The 20,971-nt window shown below is 41.4% G+C and overlaps 1 long non-coding RNA gene across 1 annotated transcript; it reads left to right on the top strand.

Moving 5' to 3' along the window:
• The first annotated feature begins 1,886 nt into the window (after window positions 1–1,886).
• Window positions 1,887–20,472, top strand: LOC124877552. Its single transcript, XR_007040560.1, has 3 exons — window positions 1,887–2,191; window positions 19,922–20,166; window positions 20,280–20,472. It is a non-coding gene; the product is annotated as an uncharacterized LOC124877552 (long non-coding RNA).
• The last annotated feature ends 499 nt before the right edge of the window (window positions 20,473–20,971 follow it).

The following is a 20,971-nucleotide window of genomic DNA, read 5'->3' as shown; positions in this document are numbered from 1 at the left end:
AGACAGCAGTGTTTGGCAAATTGCGAAAGAGGAAGGAGAGAGGAATAATTGGAGTAGGGTAAAAGTAGGCTGATGGACAGAGACGGCGGAAGACCTGAAAATTTAAAATGAGACAGGGCATGAGGACTGGATTAGAAACTTGGAACACGACTAGCAGAAATGATGGAGTTATGAGTTACAGCCAGCCAAGATTCGCTGGAGGTAAGAGCTATGTCCATTAAATTAACTTACTAATATTGACAGTACATGATTGTTTAGTAAGAGTTTGTTATTTTGCTGCGGCAGCAATGCAGTTAATGCACAAATTTGAAACATTTAAACCAGGAAGGTGCTGTATATCAGTTGACTCAAACTGAACAATGCAGCGCCAACCCGATATGCAGAAAGAAAGTGTGCTCCACGATTAGATGGGATAAAATATAGATAAGATGTATATTAAAAAGTAAATGGTTCCTTAGCGCCTGATTAATAAAGGAAGAAGGTTGGTATAAATGTTCGAATGCGTAAATGATTTAATTGTTCTATGGAGCAAACAGGTTGCTTTTAAAAGTACATCCTCAGCTAGAGAGAGCTAATACGAAGGTTTACTAGTTTTAATGTAATAAGCCAAGTAAAGCTGCAGACGATTAAAATAATTTGCATTGCATTTAATTTATTGTACGGAAAAAATATAGAAGGCGATGGTTACAAATTTAATAAATATACGTGGTAAAAGCACTCAAGGGAAAGACTGTCAAGGATAAACGGGGGTTGTAAATATTTAAGGTAAAATTCATGGTAAACAATGAAGCAAAATATATAAAGCAGCATGTTGTTAGAGTTACTGAAGGTATTTACGTTCTGTATATTTTTTAGCTATAACGATGTGTTCACATGCAAGGCTCTGACAACGAGAGGATTGAGAACCATCCGCTCGAGAGACCATCATTTTTAACTGAGATGGTATGGACCGTAAAGAACTGAAATGAGTCAAACAAGCCGCAGGAATCAGAGGTAGCTGAGGTCATGACAAAATTTGTGGCGAGAATAAACCAGTCTAGGCAGCTCCTGATTGAGCGAGTTTGGACGCAGCTTTGGCAGAGAAGGATTTGTGATATGATAGAAAAATCTGGAAGCCATGTTTGAAAAGAAGGTCGACAATAAGAGAGGAATTGGTATCACTTATTCTACACTCAGATAACAGAGCAGAAGACGTCTCTGAAATGCTTAAAGGCGGCCGAAAGCCCGCCAAAAGGGATTCTTAGAAAGGTGGGGAGTAGATAATTTAAACACAGCATTAAGCCATCAGGTAAAGTGAAACAGTGATCAACTTCGGGAGATAGTATATGAGAGAAAATAGATGAATGAGCTGCCCCTGCAGGATTTGGAGCGGCGCCTGAGTGAGATGTTAGAATGCATGGAAGTACATGATCTACCTTAATGTAACGAGGAGTGGGAAACACAGCGTCCTTAAAAGGAAAATGAATGAGGAAACAGTTCAGAAAAATAATGGAGTGATACATCTCACCCTTAGAGACGAGGCAGGATGAGCGTTGCAATGCTGAATGTCAGGGGGAGGAGCCAGGAGCGAGTTGAATGTTGTCGATGCGGAGGAAATGCTGATGTGGCAGAATTGGAGGCGAACTCCTGGAGGAGCTGAGTAAAGAAGATATGAAACTCTGGAGAGAATCCCTGGACAAGATGAATGAAGCAGGGAAGATTGTGGGATGACCGGCGTAGAAGAAGACGTCGGAGCCTAGGGAGCGGGAAGATCAGTTTGAGAGACGAGATCGGAGGAGAACCACTGGAGAAGCCGGGCCAGGTGACGCGGCGGCGGGAGCCGCGGTGAAGGCAGGGCGACTTCAGCAACACTTAGTAGATGGATTGGAGGAGTTCTTAAGGCGCTTTCCACATGTCCGGAGCTGAGACGAGGGGAAAAGGGGCCATTAGGCAGGAGGCCAGTCAAACACTCCTACGAGCGGAGGAGGAGGAAGGAGGGCGGAATTCGTGACAAACAGTATGAGGAACCGCCAAGTCGCCATAAACGAGTCGGACATGTCGCAGCTGATCATAGAAGCACAGCAGAAGAGCGGTGTCTTCCATGCAGGGGGTCTTTAAAAGTGATGCCCTGGGAGATGACTGGCTGAGGAGGAGTGCGGACCTGCCGTTGATTGGATCAGCCAGTGAGGAGTGATTGGACGTGGCGGGGCTGGTGAGTCTTCCATGTTGAATTTTCATTTAAACTCCCCCCCCCCCCCCCCCCCCTGTACAGGGTCATGGGGAGGCTTTTACCCATCACTAGTGATAACTGGCTGAGAGGCAAAGCACCTTCTGGACAAGATTGCTAGTCGATCCCAGGGCAAGACAAGGACACACAAGCAACCATGCACACGCAAACTTTCAATTTCAAGGGGAATATCGAGAGACACATTGACCTCACATGTGTTTTAGGACTAGGTGGAAGCCTGAGCACCAAGAGAGAACCCACACATGCAACTCCATGGTAAAGGACCCTCAGCTCTTTCAAGGCAGCCCGATATTGGTATTGGATTCAAATCCAAGTCAACAATGGTGCTAAAAATGGTGACACTGTGCAGCCCCAATGGAAAACAGCTACAAGGAAATGCTTAACAACAGTAAAATCAGAATAAGTGATATTGAAAATATAACAAAAAATAATTAATTCAATTCAATTCAGTTTTATTTGTATAGCGCCAATTCACAACACATGTTGTCTCAAGGCACTTCACAACAGTCAGGTACATTCATTGCAATTAATCCTAACCATTGAACAGTGCAGTCAGGGTTAGTTATTTATTCAAATTTGATAAAACAAATATTATTATGTCATTATCTGTTTTTTTTCTTTATTTTGCACTGTATGAAAGAATATATGATAATGTTATTGCATACAGCTATGTTTAGAACCTTGTTTATCAAACAACCGTTAGCTCAGTTCATATGCAATTCAATCTATAGTATGTAAGTCATTAAAACCAAACATTTAAATACACTGTATTAACAAGACACAAAAAAGACATATCAGATTATATTTTTCATGATTTTGTTCATTTATGATTGCCAGAATGATGAGCGAAATATTATTTTCTTGAAATCAATGGGTTACTATACATTTCACTAGTATTTGGTAGTGGCCTAAGCTGACTTGGGTCAAACATTTTGGGTATAGTTCTAAATGCTTCTCATAAATTCTTGCTGATATGTTGACTGGTTCCTCAAGAACTGGTGAAACTGAATAATGTTTGTAGGCCACCTTGTTCGCGCACACTTTCTCCGGTCTGCAAACAAACTCTCTGGTTGCACTGGGACCAAACTGTCTTTTTGTTCTTAAGCCGCTCTGTAACAAATTTGATGATATAGTTATTGTCCACTTGAAGGACCCAGTTGTGCATAAGCTTCAATTTCCTGGATGATTTGTTGAGATGATGCGTTAATAGTTTTCTACATAATGATCTTTTATCATGATACAATCTATTTTGTGAAGTGCACCTGTCCCTTCTGCAGAAAAATGCTCCCATAGCATTCTGCGTCCATTCCTATGCTTCATTTGGAGGTTGTGTTACTTTGGTAGTAATTTATTTCTTCCTCTCTAATTGACCTTTCAGCCCATGTCAGTCAAGTAGTGTTTACATTGTGGCTTATGGTATTTTCCTACCAGCCAGTATCTTTTATTCTTGCTTTTGTTTTGGTGTGGATATGCACTTTTTGCACTAAATAACTTTTAATTCTGGAACACAGAACCCCTCTTTTTCATGAAGCTGAGCATTTTGATGTTTTTTATTTAGATGTATAAATGCACTCATCATACTCGTACTCTTACTCGTCGTTTTCTGCTTCATCTGGGAACGGGTTGCAGGAGCAGCAGAATCAGTAAAAACACCCAGACTTCCCTCTCCCCAGACACCTCCTCCAGCTTATCTGGGGGGGAGCCCAAGGCGTTCCCAGGCCAGCCGAGAGACGTAGTCTCTCCAGCGTGTCCTAAACCGTCCCCTGGGCCTCCTCCCGGTGAGACGTGCCTGGAACACCACCCAAGGGAGGCGTCCAGGCAGGATCCAGTATGGATGTCCGAACCACCTTAACTGGCTCCTCTCGATGTTGAGGAGCAACGGCACTACTCCAAGCTCCTCTCGGATGGCCGAGCTCCTCACCCTATCTCTAAGGGAGTGCCCGGCCACCTAACAGAGGAAGTTCATTTCAGCCGCTTTTATCCGGGATCTCGTTCTTTTGGTCATGACCCAAAATTCATGCCCATCGGTGAGGGTAGGAACTTAGACCGACCGGTAAATCGAGGGCTTCGTTTTTCGGCTGAGTTCTCTCTTCACCACAACGGACCAGCATGGCATCCCCATTACTGCGGGAGCCGCAACAATTCGTCTGTCGATCTCCCACTCTATTCTCCCCTCACTCGAGAACAAGACTCCAAGATACTCCTCCACTTGAGGCAAGAACTCCCCTCCTACCTGAAGAGGACAGGCCACCCTTCTCAGATCGAGAACCATGGCCTCAGACTTGGAGGAGCTGATCTTCATCCCAACCGCTTCACACTCGGCTGCGAACCGCCCTAGTGCATGCTGTAGGTCTTGGCTAGAGGGGGCCAGCAGGACCACATCATCTGCAAAAAGAAGAGACAAATCCACTGGTCCCCAAACCAGATCCCCTCCGGCCCTCCGCTGCATCTACAAATCCTGTCCATAAAAGTTATGAACAGGACTGGTGATAAAGGGCAGCCCTGAGTCCAACATGCACCGGGAACAGGTCCGACTTAGTGTCAGCAATTCGGACCAAACTCCTGCTCCACTTGTACAAAGACCGGATGGCCACTAATAAAGGGCCCCCGACTCCATACTCCTGGCATAGGCCTTACCAGGGAGACTGAGGAGTGTGATCCGCCTATAGTTGGAACACACCCTCCGGTCACCTTTCTTATGCCAGTCCAGAGGCACTGTCCCCAACCACCAAGCAATGTTGAAGAACTGCGTCAACCATGACAGCCCCACAACATCCAGACACTTGAGGTACTCAAGGCGGATCTCATCCACCCCCGAAGCCCTGCCACCGTGGAGCTTTTTAACCACCTCGGTGACCTCAGCCTGTCCAACCCCAAGTCCCCAGCCTCTGCCTCCACAAGGGGAATGCTTGACAGAAGGATTGACGAGATCCTCAAAGTACTCCTTCCACTGCCCGACGATGTCCCCAGTCGATGTCAGCAGCTCCCACCCCCACTGTAAACCATGTTGGCGAAGCACTGCTTCCCCCTCCTGAGGCACCTGTTATGATTTGTGGGTGGTTTTGGGTTTTGTTGGTCTATTTCACAGTTAAAGTTTTGAATCATCCTTCTGTTTATTCTTTTCCTGGTTATGCCTTAGTTTAATGTTTTTCTAGTTTCTCTTAGTTTGTATTCAAGAATCTCTGTTTTGCTCCAGCCACGTGTTGTTCTGTCTGTTAATCAACTTTATTCGGTTCACCTGCACCTAATTAATCTGTCTTGCTTCACTTGGTTCACACTCCATATATACACACCTGTTCTGTTTATTCCTTGCGGAAACATTTTCAGATCTTGCTCATGTGTTGTTGTTCGGATCATGCCATGCCTGTCTTGCCTGCCGGTTTATTGTTTTGTTCCTGCCTGAGTGAGTTTTTGTTTTTTATTCATTAAATCCTTTTTTCACTCACCGTCAAATTTTTCAAAAACCCCTTAAGACGTTAATGAGTATTGAAAAATGATCACAGAAACACAGCTGGCTCATGTAAGCTGAGAACATCTGAAGCAGTCAGGGTGACAGATTGATGAGAAAAATAAATAAAGAACAAATAAATAAAAATGTTATATGCAAAAAACCCTGATGAGAACCATATGGAAGCAGTCCCACCACCACGGCGGGCACCCTCTCTGAAATGATAAGGTGTGTTTATGCTTCTGCCACAGCCGTGGCATGCTTGGCCTCATGGTACCTGTCAGCCGCTTTAGGAGCCCCCCAAGCCAACCACAGCTGGGGCCACTCCAGAGTAGAAGAGAGTACAGCCTCTTTCAATAAGCTGGGTTCCAGAGCCCACGCTGTGCGTGGAGGTGAACCCGACTATTTCTAATCAATATCTCTCGACCTCCAGCACAAGCTCAGGCTCCTTCCCCCCCAATGAAGTGACATTTCACATCACTAGAGCCAGCCTAAGCATCTGTTGATCAAGCCGTCGAGGTCTCCACCTTCGTCCGCTGCCCGATCCTCTATGCACCGGTCCCTCTTGGTTCCCCCTGCAGGTGGTGGGCCCACTGGGGCATGGCCTCATGCCTCTTGTTCGGGCTTGGCCTGGCCGGGTCCCATGAGGAGCGATCCGGCCACCAGGCGCTCTCCGACGAGTCCCGATCCCAGGCCTGGCTCCAGGGAGGAACCCCAGCTCCGCCGTACCGGGCGACATCACATGCTTCAATTTTTTGGTCATCATGAAGGCGTCTTGAACCGCTCTTTGTCTGACCCGTCATCCAGAGCCTGTTTGCCATGGGAGACCCTACCAGGGGCATTTGAGCTCCAGACAACATTGCCTCTAGGATCAATCGAGCACTCAAACCCTCCACCATGTTAAGGTGGCGGTTCAAGGAGGGGGTGAATAATTGTTTGAACAGATTACTGTGGCAACTGCAGGCATCTGGAAACTGTACCTGATAATTAACCAGACTAGTGGCAGTCCACAACTCTCTTCTAATATCTTCCCTGATTTGTTTTGATTATACTATGTTGCATTACAAGAATCCGGTGTTTTTCAGGTGTTAAAAAATCCTCAGGTGTGCCTCTATTTAATTCAAATGTAATGCATTCATGTTTTTAAAAAATCCTCTCATTATTCTGAAACAATTTTGATAATCCGAATTTATCTACAACAGAATAAGTATAGTCTTATTCAATGTAAGGAAAAATAAATTGTGTCTATTTAAACAGTGTATGTAAATATCTGGTTTCAGGTTTATATGATTTTGCAGAATACTTAAATAAAAATATTTAAGTACTGTATCAAGTATTCATATTATTACTATAACTAACACTGATGAGGATATTTGACATTTATTATTATTATATTTATAATAATCTAGCTCCACGTTGCCCTTTTTCAATCCATATGTTAATACGTGTGATGCATTTCTGACTTTTTGACTCCCACACTCTTAGCATCTTGTGTTCTCAATGCTCCTGTGACATTTTTTGTCATTCCTGTCCCTCACTTTATGGTACCCTCTCACCTCTTGTACCAGTCCTGTCTCTCATTCTCTTTCCTCTTTCTTTTTTCCCACCCTGAGGTGCTAAAGCCATAACAGAGAAAAGTGTTATTTCCAGCATCTTTACTTTTCTCTCCTCTGAGGAAAGAAGGCTGATGAAGTGGTAACACCTGCCTGTGTGTGTGTCAGTTTGTGTGCTCATGTGTGGATACTTCAGCTGAGGAGGAAGCATGCTTATGCTGTATAAATTTAGATGAGACAAACACACTCCAGAGAATGAGATAAGGTCCTGCTTCTTTAAAAAGGAAAAAAAAAAATGAATATAAAAACTTGAACTGAAAACTTCTTAAACACAGGGCTGACACATGCACACACACTTGCTGAACTGGTTGCTCTTTAAGAAGCGAAAAAAGAAAAATTTCCAAACCTCTCCCCCTGCCATCTGTTAGCGTGCAGGCACAACCCACTCTCCCCTGCCCTCTGCAATCTGCTGCATCACATGCTGTCAACGACACACAGACACGTTTAGATACACAATACCACACTCTCTGCAATGACTCCATATGCAGTATTAACATCATGACACTCAGACTGAATGCACACACTCCACCATACACCTACACAGATCCACTTCTTGCGTCTGATTCGACTTTCTCTCACTCTCTTTGTGTCTCGAGCCTGCGGACAGGCGGGATCCAGAGCATAATGGTGATGCTTGTGATTGATTTCATTAATACTGAAGAGCAGACATGTTGGCGTATGGTTTTTATCAGATCTTCCCGGCAAACACAACAACCCTGAGAAAGAATGGCACCGGGGGGGAGTGTGACAGGTGGTAGGCAGTGAAAAAGGAGATGGTACAAAACAATGGTGGTGGATAAGAGTGAGAGAGAAATATTATGCTTAATCACGCATCACCAGTTGGATGAAAGAAAAATAATCATTTGCAGAAAATATTGAAGAACTTATTGATTTATCTTTTAATTTATTCAAATTATTTTAATTTATGGTTCATTTTAGCTCATACAGAAAATATTATGTCTTAAAAAGCACAGAAACGGTGTAAGTTCTTTTATTTTGACATTGCTAATAAACTTGTAGCTAATGTTCAAAATGACAAGCGGCAGTAAAATACATTATGGATAGCTTGGGTTGTTATTAGGAGTTAGCCTGGTCAGTGAGCATTTCAGTTTGCTAGTCTCACTGGTTTACTAAATTGGAACTTAAAAAAAATAGGTTCTGACTTTAGACATAAATGGGGCACACTACATAAGTAGTGACCACTAATTGTTGTCTTTTTTATTTTCCTTTGGTTCATTGCTGTTAGTACTGGAAGTTATCACAATAGTTCCACTGCACTTTATTGTTGAGAGGTTTTTGATTCAGCAAATATTTATTTGCTTCAACAACTCATCTTTTAGGCTGTTGGCACATATTAGCTCTACATTATAATGGGAAATTGCCTGCACTTGTGTACCACTTTAGTAAGTCTGAGGGTTCCAAAGCGTTTATCATTACAGTCACTCATCCACCCATCCATACACTGACAGTGGTAGGCTACATTGTACCAACAGCTGCTCTGGGGGAGGCCGACAGAAGTGGCGCTGTCATACAATCTGAAAGAATAAGTTGGACAACATTGGACATTGGAGTCTGTTTTCTTCTGCCATCATCTGCTGGGGTTGTAGCATCAGAACCAAGGACTTGAAAAAGCACAACAAGCTGATAAAGAAGGCTGGTTCTGTTCTGGGGACTACTCTGGAACCTTTGGAGATCATTGAGCAAAGATCGATTATTCACAAAATGAAGAACCTTACAGACAATCCTGAGCATCCTCTTTATCAGACAGTCATACGACCACCGAGTGTCTTGAGCCAGAGGCTACTTTCCTATCTGTTGGAATACTGACAGCTAAAGGAGAGCCTCCTTGCCCAGAGCATCACCATCTACAACAACTCTGAAGAAACTTGTATAACATGAGTAACAAGAACATTTAATTTCTCTTTTGGAAAAATAAAGTACTTTTCAATTGAATTAAATTCAATAAATAGAAAGGTATTAGTGACTAAGTCAGTGAAAAATGTAGGTAATTGACTTTGAATCTTTTGGTGTAGTTGGATCTAATGGACTATATATTTCGTAATATAAATTCGATTTTTTTTATCTATTTTTTTTGCAAAGTGCCTTGAGATGAAATTTGTTGTGAATTGGGATTAAATAAATAAACCGAATCTGGTGAAAAATTCTAATTACAAAATTGCAATAATTTGAGAGATGCTAACTATGTTGCTTACTTTAGGTGTTAAAAAATCATCCCAAGTATGAAGCCACTGAAAAGCATCTTACAGACGAATTGATAAGCAAATTAATTCTTTAGGAAAACTGATGTTTTTAACAGCTATCTTCTACCAGAAGAGTGCAGTCTCAGTTGCATGCTTTTTGAGTTAATATAAACTGTTAATGCTATGGCATGGTAAATATAATTCCTTGGCTCTTGATCTTGCTGCAGACATACTGTGACGTTTAGTCACTGATGTAGACATATCAGACTGAAGCCTGGGGGAGTTCTGTCTGAATCACAGAAAACCTGCCCTTGTACTGATGACACCAGCAATTCTATAAATATTGTTTCTGAGAACATTTGGTAAACATTTGCATGAATTAATATAAAATGCAACAGGTTAGGATTGTAAATTGAAGTCTGATGAACATGAGGGTTTGGTTTAGTACAGAGTGCAAATGTGAGGCAAACACTTGAACCCTAAGGGATAATTCCAAATTTCTGCCCTTCAATGAAAAGTCATTTATGAGGCAGGGCCTGTAGATGTCTGCCCCGCTGACATCAATAAAATCCCCATGCTTTTTTCAACGAGGGTCACATAATATGGTGCCAAATTAAACATTCACTGTGATCCAGCAATAAGAAGAAGTGAAAAATTAATAGCCTGCACTCAAACTGATCCTTTTCATTTTCCAGTGACTTTTTGAAGCACAGAATATTTTTATTTAGCCAAACCCCAGTAACATTATTTAAAAATAGACAACATTTCTAAAGCAATAATTTTCTGCTACGTTTTTTGATGTAACCATATGCTCAAATATTCCTAAAAAACATCCACATGTGATTCTTTATGTATCAATGAATTTAATTAAAAGGTTTAGTTTTATTTAGGTCAGGGGACCACACATTTGATTCATCCCTACTATTAATTTTATTCAATGTTCATTTGATCCGTCTAAAGAAACAATTTGCTATTGTAATATTAAGATCAGGCTTACATTAAGTGGTGTATCAAACCTACAACCCTAAGATTTTTTCTACCTTCTTCTAATTTACCTAGTGGCCTCTAAGTTTGTTTTTATGACTAAATGAATGTGTCCACTGCAGTCTCATAGTTTTTTGCAAAGTGTGTGGCACTGAAGAGTCGGTGCTTGAAGCTGCTCCTCTGGGAACAGTTGACAGCTTTATTCATTCTTGGTTATTCTCAATAGGCATTTCTATTGTGAGCTTTCAAGGGAAATGCATAGTTGATAGACATGCATCAATGGCTTTTGTCATATGTGGATGACAGACACAGAAACGTTGTCACAGAAATAAAGCATTAGCCAAATATGCAAAATTATGTCTATCTACATAATCTATCAAACTCTACACAATAGCAACATACATGTTAGCTCTCACTAATGACTACACAACCTGCCAAGCAAAACAATTCCTCATATGCAACCAATACATTAATATATTTGTATACCCATATAATATCTAACAATACTACCAGTTGCCTTTCAATTTCAATATTCTGTCTTAAAACAAAGCTCAAATTCTCATATAAATATATACAAGAGTGAAAAACACACTTTCCTGTACATATACACATACTTAATCAGTAGGCTTGTCTCAATATGAACATTTCAAATTCAATACCCATATTACAAAAAATACACTATACTCTGATCCGTACAAAAAGGTTTTTTTTTTTACATTGTAAAGAACCGGTCCCTGCAAATGTATTTAGTTGTCCAACATTAATCTTTTGTGTATCAATATGTTGGTTTAGCTAATAGCAAGTATTGATTATAATTAATAATGAACAATTATTAACAGAATTATTTATACATTTAGTTGGTAAAATCTTCAGTCAGACTATCAAATCAGAGCCCCACTGTTGGGCAACAGTGATTTGTTTCACTATTGGCAACCATTAGTAATTAGAATTAACAATTAATTATTAACATAATTACTAATAAACTTACAATGTAAAATGGGACTTTCTACACTTATGGAGTATTCACAGATAAACAAGTCTTGATACAAACAACTGAAAATCCAGGATCTCTGTGAATAAATAATGTTGCTGAAAGACAGATGAAGAGACAGCTGATGGTACAAATAAACATTCAGGCAATGAGAGAGATGAGCAGGAAAATAAGCTGATGGCAAGTAGTGGCCTAGCGTTGTGATCACAAATGAGTACAAGTATCCACCATGTGCAAACCCTCAAATTATTGAAACTAGGAATTTCTGCATGTTTATTATCACACATTAAATAGGATAATACAGTCTTTGATCACTACGTACAGAATCAAAGACTAGGAAAGAACTGGTAGACTTCTGCAAACATTAATAACAGATTAAAACAAAACCATGTTGCATTACAATCTCTCAAAAAAAAATGTTGCGTCTGAGGTCTCGGACTAATCAGCCAATCAGAGGTGGACTTGAGGCAAAGTAAGAGCTGTATCCTGTTAGACAGTGGATTATAAAACTGACTCAAATTTATTTTTAACAGACCCTCTTTAAATTCCAAGATCTCAGCTACATTAGAAAAATTATAAAACTGACTTTGAAATGTCATGACAGGAATTCAGACAAACATTTTTAAACATACTGATGAAGTCATTTACTCCAGATATTTTGGATATGTTGGGTTATTGAGATCCATCCATCCATCCATCCATCCATCTTCTGTTTGCCTGAAGGAAACCCGATGATTCCTCTTCCCAGCTACACTCTGCCGTTCTTCCCAAAGATCCTGAATTCTTGGTCTGTCTTGGGTTTTCCTCCCAGTCGAATACGATTGGAAATCCTCCAAAAAGAGGCGGCAGAAGGCCCCACATTTGATGGGGGGCCTAAAGTGATCTAGGAGAGGGAACACTCCAAGACTTAACGTGACACAAAAAACAGGCACACACAGTCACAATCAGACATTCCCACCTTCATGCGTACACATAAAATGACTCACAACCATGCACCCATCGTAAAGACAAACAACAATGGGCGTCGTACACTCACTCACACCCCCCATACATACTCTATACTCCCAGGTCCAGGTGCCGATACCCCATAGGGGCAACCAGCCCCCGGACCCAGCAGGTGGTCCCCTTCCCTGCTGGGGTGGAGACAGGCAGATCACCCCATCACCAGCCCAGACTAGTGCCTGCACCGCCCAAACCCGAGCAACCTCGGCCCGGGCCCCGACTCCCTTCCCTGACCCCAGTCCCCAAAGATCCCCATCCTGATCCAGAGAGGGGGCCATGTACAAAAGAAGGGTCTACATTGTCCAAACGAGCCGCCGGAGTATGAAACAGTCCCAACCCCTCAATGAATTCTCATCTCAACCTCATGAGCCCCCCACCCCCCATTTCAGCTACCGGGAGTGAGCCTGCACACACACCAAAGCACCAGCCCCAGACACCAAGAACCGCAAGTACAACAGCAGGCAGAGACACCAACCACTGGCAGGTGGCATAAAAACACTCACACCCATGCAGCCAACAATGGATGTCGTACACGTCCATGAGCCCCTCACCCCCAAGGAACCCCAACATGAATTTTCCCACAGGGCCACCCCCAACCAGGACACAGATATCGAACACATGCCCCCAAACCCAAAAGCTATGAATCCCCTCCCCACAGGGGCACACCTCCACAGGAGAGCTCCATCTCCGAAAAGCTGTCGAAACCACACACACACAGTGCAAGCTCCACACACAGCCCTGCTCCAAGCCCCCGGCTGCATCCTGCCCCCCACCACACAGCGCGCCGCGACAGCAAGGCAAGATCCCCGCACAACGCCAGCCCAGCCTCCGCCCACAGGCGCTAGGTGGAAGGGTTTTTTATATTATGTTGAGAAAGAATGGAAGGTCACATATGGGTCCTAATGAGAAACTATTTTGAACACACAGCAACAAATAACCCGTTTTTACATGCTGTAAAGTGCAAGTCCAAGATGAGGCAGCTCAGTTGCAAATGACACTGTCAGTGTTGCCATGATACAGATAGTGTTGGATTATATGAAATTCAAGGTTCTTTTAAGTCCCTCTTGTAAAATGTGCCTTAGTTGCAGATAAAACTGTGCACTACATTGTTTATTACGCATGAACAGATGCACAAATTCTCACCTTAAATATGGTGCCTTTATTCATTCATCTTCAGCAACAGATAATGAAGCAACAAAAAACTAATAAAAAAGTAACTGAAACTATTTCCCAAATGTTTGAATAGGAATATGTTAAACTCTGAGAATTTGCAATGAAAATTTCATTCAAAGCATGAAAGATTTATGTTTAAAACATATTTTTTGTGTAAAAAAGCATAATTTGGAGGAACTAAACTTAAAAAAAATAAAATAAAAATTTGCCACCCTCTTGAAAGCTTACAGCAGAGACGTGTCCAGATTCCATATGTATATTATTGATGTTTAAAGATGCATGTGGCTCTGACTAAAATAGTTGGGAGTGATATTACATTCCGTCTTCATTTCACTGAGGAAATGAAAAACAAATAAAGTAGATACAAGGAAATTCTGAATAATATGCAGAGACATGACCATGGTCCTTTGTTTTGTGGAAGTGCTTTTTGACTTTGTATTCTGTGTCTTATGCTACTCTGAAAAGTATGTACTCATCAGAGGAAGAGCCTTTAGGAATTTTCCTACATTAAAAGAAAAATGGATTTTCGCACCTTCTCCTTTGGCATGTGTCAGGTGTGAACCATGTTTAGATCAACAAAACTTCGCCTCAAGTGAAAATGTTTGTCACACACTTTAACACACATGAAGGCTAATGGAATAAAAGTGCAATTTTTTGAGCTGGTCCATGGCTGTTTTAGATCTTGTTTGTAACTCGAATCCTGTTAATTATTTTTCTTAAATTTGTTTAGACAGCAGCAAGACACTCTCACCCCTTTTCCACAGTATATTTGTTTGAAGAAGGTTGTATGGACAAGTTTCTCTCTCCCTCAAAGAAGATTTTCAGTATTGAGGTTTAAAAGATACCATAACAAACTGGGCACAGACTACTGCTTAGCAAACTTAGCAAAACAAAGAGTTCTATTTCATTTTTAGTCTATTCTAAACTTACATCTTAACAGTAATGCATCTTAAATCAGTATTGGTTTTACTTGATCTCAATACTGTGTTTCACACATTTGATCATAACATTCAGATTCATAGACTAAAATGGGTGTGGGGATTTCTTGTGCTGTGGTAAAATGGTGTAGATCTTACTTGACAGATTATGACTACTTTGTCTCATTTGGCAGCTGTAAATATAGTTACTCTAGTTTGATCAGAATTCATAATCTGTAACATTTCACTATTTATTCTCTCTGGTTTTCTGTTCTCACCATTGGATTGTACTGTTGACTACCAGCTCCAAGCATGTCCTTTCTTTCTACCCCATCTCTCTGTAAGTTTTTGCCTGTAGGTTACGTTATGAAAGTCCTGTTCTACCCAGTTTTGAGTTGCAGCTTTTCTCAGGGCACATGGGTTGATCCTCTATATAATGCAGAATTGTCAGTGGGGCTGCGTCTCCGGTTTTCTGATTTATCCGTAGCTTCTTTCTCCGTCCGATCTTGTTTACTGGTCTTCTGCGAGGAAACATTCCCGTTTCTTTCTTTGGCACAGTTTTTATAGTGCAGAAAGCCTCATTGCTTTCCCATCATTGAGTTACGCGGTCACCGTGACTTTTCGGTGCTGTCTCCCAGCCTCCATAGACAAAGTCGTAAACAGCCCATAGCTGTCTCCCTGTGTTATGACTTCCGTCTGATTTTTGGCATTCATGTCTCCCACTCCTGTCCTGGTGCCATGACTTTTGCTTTTGCTTGTTATGACTTAAGCTTGCTCATTGAGCTTCCATCCATGCCCAGTTCCCGTGAAGCTGGCTCTCCTCTGCCCCTTCGGTCCTGATGTTATGACTCCGTCGCCTCTGGTTCCCAGGCCATGGTGCCCTCCTTATCTGCTCAGCCTCAAGCTTTCTAACACAGTATTTCTCTGCATCTTGCTCTCACACCAGTTACAGCTAAAAAAAAAACATCACTTCATTTATTTTATTCATACATCACAATTGATTAATATTACCCCTCTTCATTACATTTAATAATTGTAGAAAAACATAAAATCATCATACATTTTTCTTTGATTATACTTGTAGTGTCTACTTCTGAAAAAGATAAGACAGTCACAGTTAATGTGTGACTCCATACAGGGCTCCTCAGTCCTCAGTTCCAGAGTGCGAAGCTATACTCATTTTACTGTTTCACGATATCTTATCAATGTAATATGATCATTATTTATTTGATACTCTCAAGATTAGACTCTCATTTCATCATATGTGATTGTTGTTAAACTCAATCATAGTGATACACTTCTGCAAAAGAAAGAAAAAATAAAACATACACTAAATGGGCCCCCCGAGACTTCATAGCTTTAAAATGTGAACATTTACCGCTGTATATTTCATTGATCTAATTATGAGGGTTTAATTAATTTCTGCATGGGTACATGGAAGGATCTCACCTTATTTTGACACCACCATGCCACTCAATGCTCCTGATCTGCACGTTGGTCCTAAAAACACTCAGCAACTCTTGACACCCAGTGGTACAATGAGAGATGGCGACATTTTAATATTTCAGTCATCACAGCAAAGAGTGGCTATTTTTTGTTGGCTACATAATTCCATTTACGTTCATTTACAGTTTTGATGTCTTTAGTGAAAATCTACGTACAATGTAAATAGTCATGAAAATAAAGAAAACCAGTAAATGAGAAAGTGTGTCTAAAACCTTTGACCGGTAGTGTAATTCATAGAAAATGATAAGTAATTAACCAGTTTCAATAATACACTGAATTTGAATGTGTTTTTTGCTAACTAGGATAAATTAGAATGTATGTACTTGATTTGGAATTTGTATGATTTGATTGAATTGGCTTTTTGAAAAGTGCCTTAGGATGATCGGCGCTATATGAAAAAAACTTAATTGAATTGAATTACACAAATGTTTATGTCAGATTTTTGCCTTTAAATGTTTAATTGACTTAATATTTTATTAATATATATTTAACTACTGAGACACACTCATAAGCAATGGTTAGGTACAAGTGTAAGTAGGTTGTAATGAAACTGCAATGGGGGGGTATTTATTGTTGAATGGGGGAGTGGACATGGAGGCATTAGCCTGTTTAAATAATGAAATCAATGGAAACTGAAAAAGCCAAAAAAGAGAATTAATGTTTTGGTTGATTGAAAATGCCAGAAAGGTGGGCTGGGTTTCTTTAATTCTGAGATTACAATATATAGATCCATGCAATAACTCAGAATATTATTAAAAAATTCAGGGTGCTGGGTGGTTCTGTTGGTATAGTAGCTGCGCCATGTTAGGCTATAGTCCTTGACCCAGTTGTCCTGGGTTTGATTCCAGGTCTCAGCATTTGCTGCATGTCTTCCCCTTCTTTTTTTCTGTCAAACTACTGTTCAATAAAGGGCACTATTGCCACAAAAAGAAAATTTATTTATTGACTAACTCAATTCAATGAATAAAATACATTATATAGATTAACTACACACAGACTGATGTTTTCAAGCCTTTATTTCTGTTAATTATGACGATTTTTCCACTAATGAAAATATGACACTTTTCTTTCTGCTCTTGGTGGAGGAGGACGCTTTTTCTCTGTCTCACGCACCCCACCCATATCTGCCCTGCTTCAGCTCTGTGTCTTGTCTTCTTTTTGGAGCCTCTTTTTGCATATCTTCCAAATTCTGAGTTATGTATTTGGTCAGCTGGTCTCTCAATGCAATTGATCAAATTTTCTCGACGAGAAGACAGGGTGAAGGAGAGCGCACTTGTCCGGACTGGACGTTTTTCTCTGGATACACAATGGACTCCTGGCAGAAGTGGAGGATTGTGTGTTTGTCGATAATGTCAGTCGAGGATGTGGAAGATATGTATATAATTGGATGTTTGATATCAGGATTTCTGCTTTTTGGAGTCAGCGGTTAACTGGCATATCGAGAAATTTGGATAATGTCAACAGCTGTTCTGGCAATTGTAAGGCTGCCTGGCATGTGTGATGGGATTTTTAGGGCGATCAGCACTCAGACTGAGATGTTACGTGAGCTGAATCGCAGACTGGATGTGATCCTTAGGATCGCAGGCAGGTTGCAGTTCCTGGACTCAGAGGTGAAATGGATTAAATCTTGGAGAAAGATGTTCGCTGGCGAAAGACCAGGAATTTGGCTGTTTGGATTTGCCTTTGAGAATCACCAGCAAGACTTTCAAGGCTGACGGAAAATTAAGAGTCAGCCTAACCCAAATAATTATTGTTTTTCTGAATCTGGTTCCCCTGCACAGCCTTGATTGCTGGTTATCTTCAACTTCTCCTGGAAGTTATGTAAACATGACGCTCTGCTCCCTCTGCCCCCTCCCTTCCCTGAGGACATCTGTGGACCCGCTCAGAACTTTGTGGCCGGTTGATGAACATTCCAACGTACCATCAAGGACAATGGCCTCTGGGACAGTGCTTCATGGACTTATTTGCACACACTCACTTGCACACACACACATGCTCAAGATAAACATTTGCACCCCCTCACACCACCTTCACCGTTCTCGGCATGATGTTGTTTTGTAAACTTGTTTCTTCTTTGTGCTGAGGTTTTTTGCAATCTCAAACTGTATCCTGCTAAGGATAAAGTGTGAAATATGATTTTTTCCCTCTACTTACCTAATGTGGCCTCTTTTCTCATCTAACAAGGCCAGCACCTGTGAGTGGGCTGCAAAGCCTCGGTGACCCGTCCCCCAATTGTCTTGTGTCCTGATGTATGTTTGGATGGGTTGTACTGGAATTCTAATTTCCCCTCGGGGATCAATAAAGTATCTTTGAATTTGAATTGAATTGAATTGAACATTTCAACTGTAAACCTTGGTATTCGGTTAGCGTGACTAACTTACCATAAATATTGGCACCCACTTCTAGTGGGGGAGAAAAAAAGAAAAAAAGCTACAGCAACTTGTTTGCTCCGTAGATATCTAAATATTCATCTAGAAATTCGAACATTATACCAACTTTGTTCCCTTATCAACCAGGCGCTAGGGAACCATTTACTGTTTCAATGTACTTCTTAACTATATCTTTTCCCATAATAATCATGAAGCACACTTTCTGTTGGCACACTGGTTCGGCGCTGCTCTGTTCAGCTTGCAACAATCGATTTATAGTGTTTTCAAAATATAAACATAAACTGCATTACTACCGCAGCAGAATAACAAACTCTTACAAACAATTTCTGAACAGACAATATCAGTAAGGTAATTTTCCCGGATATAGCTTAGGGGGTTTCCTTAAGACAAATGGTTCGCCGACGTGTGGCCCTCCCCTTTTTCTCAGTCAGAATCTTCAGCATTCTATGAAATCCCTCCCATCGCCTTGGCCTGTTGCGTCTGGGGCCGCTTTTGGAAAAGAAAACGTATCATTGCTTTATGCGACAACGCAGCATGTGGAAGCTTTAAATAAAGGCTATTCCTCCTCTAAGTCTGTCATGCCATACCTCCGACACATAACCTAGCAAGCAATCTCATATAACTTAATTTCTGCTCGTCACGTTCCAAGTTATTCTAACTCAATTGCAGATGTTTCTCTCGCTCCATATTTCAAATCTTTCGCAGTCTCTGTCTAACTGCCAATGTTCAACTCACTCCTATTCCAACCCTTGAGGAAACTTGATTAATCCCTCCTCTCCATTGTCTGCTCCAATTAGCAAAATCTACTGTAATTCAGGTCTAGCTCCTTCCATCCAAATCATATTCTTTCACCTGGTGAACTTTTTCTAAATACTGCCTCGCCCATCATAACCCTCTGTAACCAGTCCTCATTCAAACAGTCCTGGCCTTCATAACCTTTGTTTTGAACACTGCTGTTTTAAACTCCCTTATATCTAGAGCTTACTAGCAGGCATCAGTTTCTTCGCAAAATAACACCTGTCTGAACCCGCTCCGGGCCATTTATTCAAATCACGCTATTAAACGCCTCTTCCAAGGTATCGCTAATCATTCTATTCCTCAGCCCAATTCCCGAAGACCTGTTACGCTCCCTATCCTCAAATAATCTCATTACAGCTCTTCTTTCTAGCCCTCTTTCCCCTTATCTAAAATCAGGCCTTTCCAGTGCCTTTTCTAGCCTTCTACGGCTTCTTTAGGTTAATTACCTCCCCTGATAATTCATGTTATCTATCAAGATACCTAGCCTTTTCAGACTTCAAGTTTTATCCTCAAGACTTCAAACTTTTCTTTAAACATACCAAAGGGAAGGCCCCTGTCTATTTCTATCACTCGCCTTAATGGCCCGTTCTGCCCTTTCCAATCCATGTTCAAATTTGCACTCAAATGTCACTAATTTAGTCTGCCTAACATGCTCCTCTTTCTCACTTCAGAAGGGGCCTCATGACCACCTCCTGGTTCCTCAAACATTTCAGACAAACTCTAGTCAATGCAATCTGGCCCCAGTCAGCTTCCAGGACATTCATTTAGAATAGGAGCAGTAATTACTGGAGCCACTCAAGGAGTTTCAACAGCTTCTCTTCAACAACTTGGCCACTGGTCATCTTCAGCTTTCTCATCCTATGTTTGTCCAGACTTCCACTCTGTGTTAACTGCTCAACAATCTCTCAGTTCTTAGGTAAGAACTTCTTGCATTATCTTGTGGTGGATGGCCTCTAGTCAAATTCAGTTTGTCTTCATAGATAAAAATCAACCATCTAACTTAATCTCTCTTATCTCCATTTCTCTAAGGTCTGCAACCTCCAACATTCGTCAGCCACAGTCAATCATTTCTCTCTTCCACGACATCACTTCATTCTTCCCCTCACCATATACAGTCATGTCATCATTCTCTCTCTTTATCATTCTCATGCTTCTGCAATCTATCCATCCCATACTTCCGCCGCATAATGCATTCTTCATCTCGATGCCTTTGCGGCTCGAGTAATCATTTCTTGCCTTGATATTCATTCATCACCCCCAGATGCCTCCGCAGCATAACGCATTCGTCATCTCGATGCCTCTGCGGCTCGGGTCATCATTCTCAAGCTTTCTCAAACTCTTTCATCTTCCTCGGTGCCTCCGTGGCACGATCTGTCATTTTCATGCCTTCTTCAAGCTCATTCATCATTTTCACTGCCTGGCACCTAGGCAGCCTCCCTATTTCCTTTCATTCCTCACCTGACTCTTTCCACCCCCCTCTCTTTCCCTTTCTTCTCATAAGCCTGTCCTTCTCTTTTTTTTTTCATTTGGTGCGTTTTTTTTTCACATTGTACTTTTTGCAAGTGAACTATTACTTGTAAACAAAGCCACACGGGTGACGATCATTGTTCCCATTGGACAGAAATGACGGGGGTGGGACAGAGCCCACGGAAATTGAGGAAAACAGTTGTAGACGTGTTACCTGCAGCACCTGTCTTCTGCATAATTGTGCCGTTATTGCA

This window comes from Girardinichthys multiradiatus, chromosome 12 (assembly GCF_021462225.1).
Source record: "Girardinichthys multiradiatus isolate DD_20200921_A chromosome 12, DD_fGirMul_XY1, whole genome shotgun sequence".
In the NCBI taxonomy this organism is placed as follows: domain Eukaryota; kingdom Metazoa; phylum Chordata; class Actinopteri; order Cyprinodontiformes; family Goodeidae; genus Girardinichthys; species Girardinichthys multiradiatus.
The sequence above is the reverse complement of the archived record's forward strand: the minus strand, read 5'-3'. Positions and strand labels throughout refer to the sequence as shown.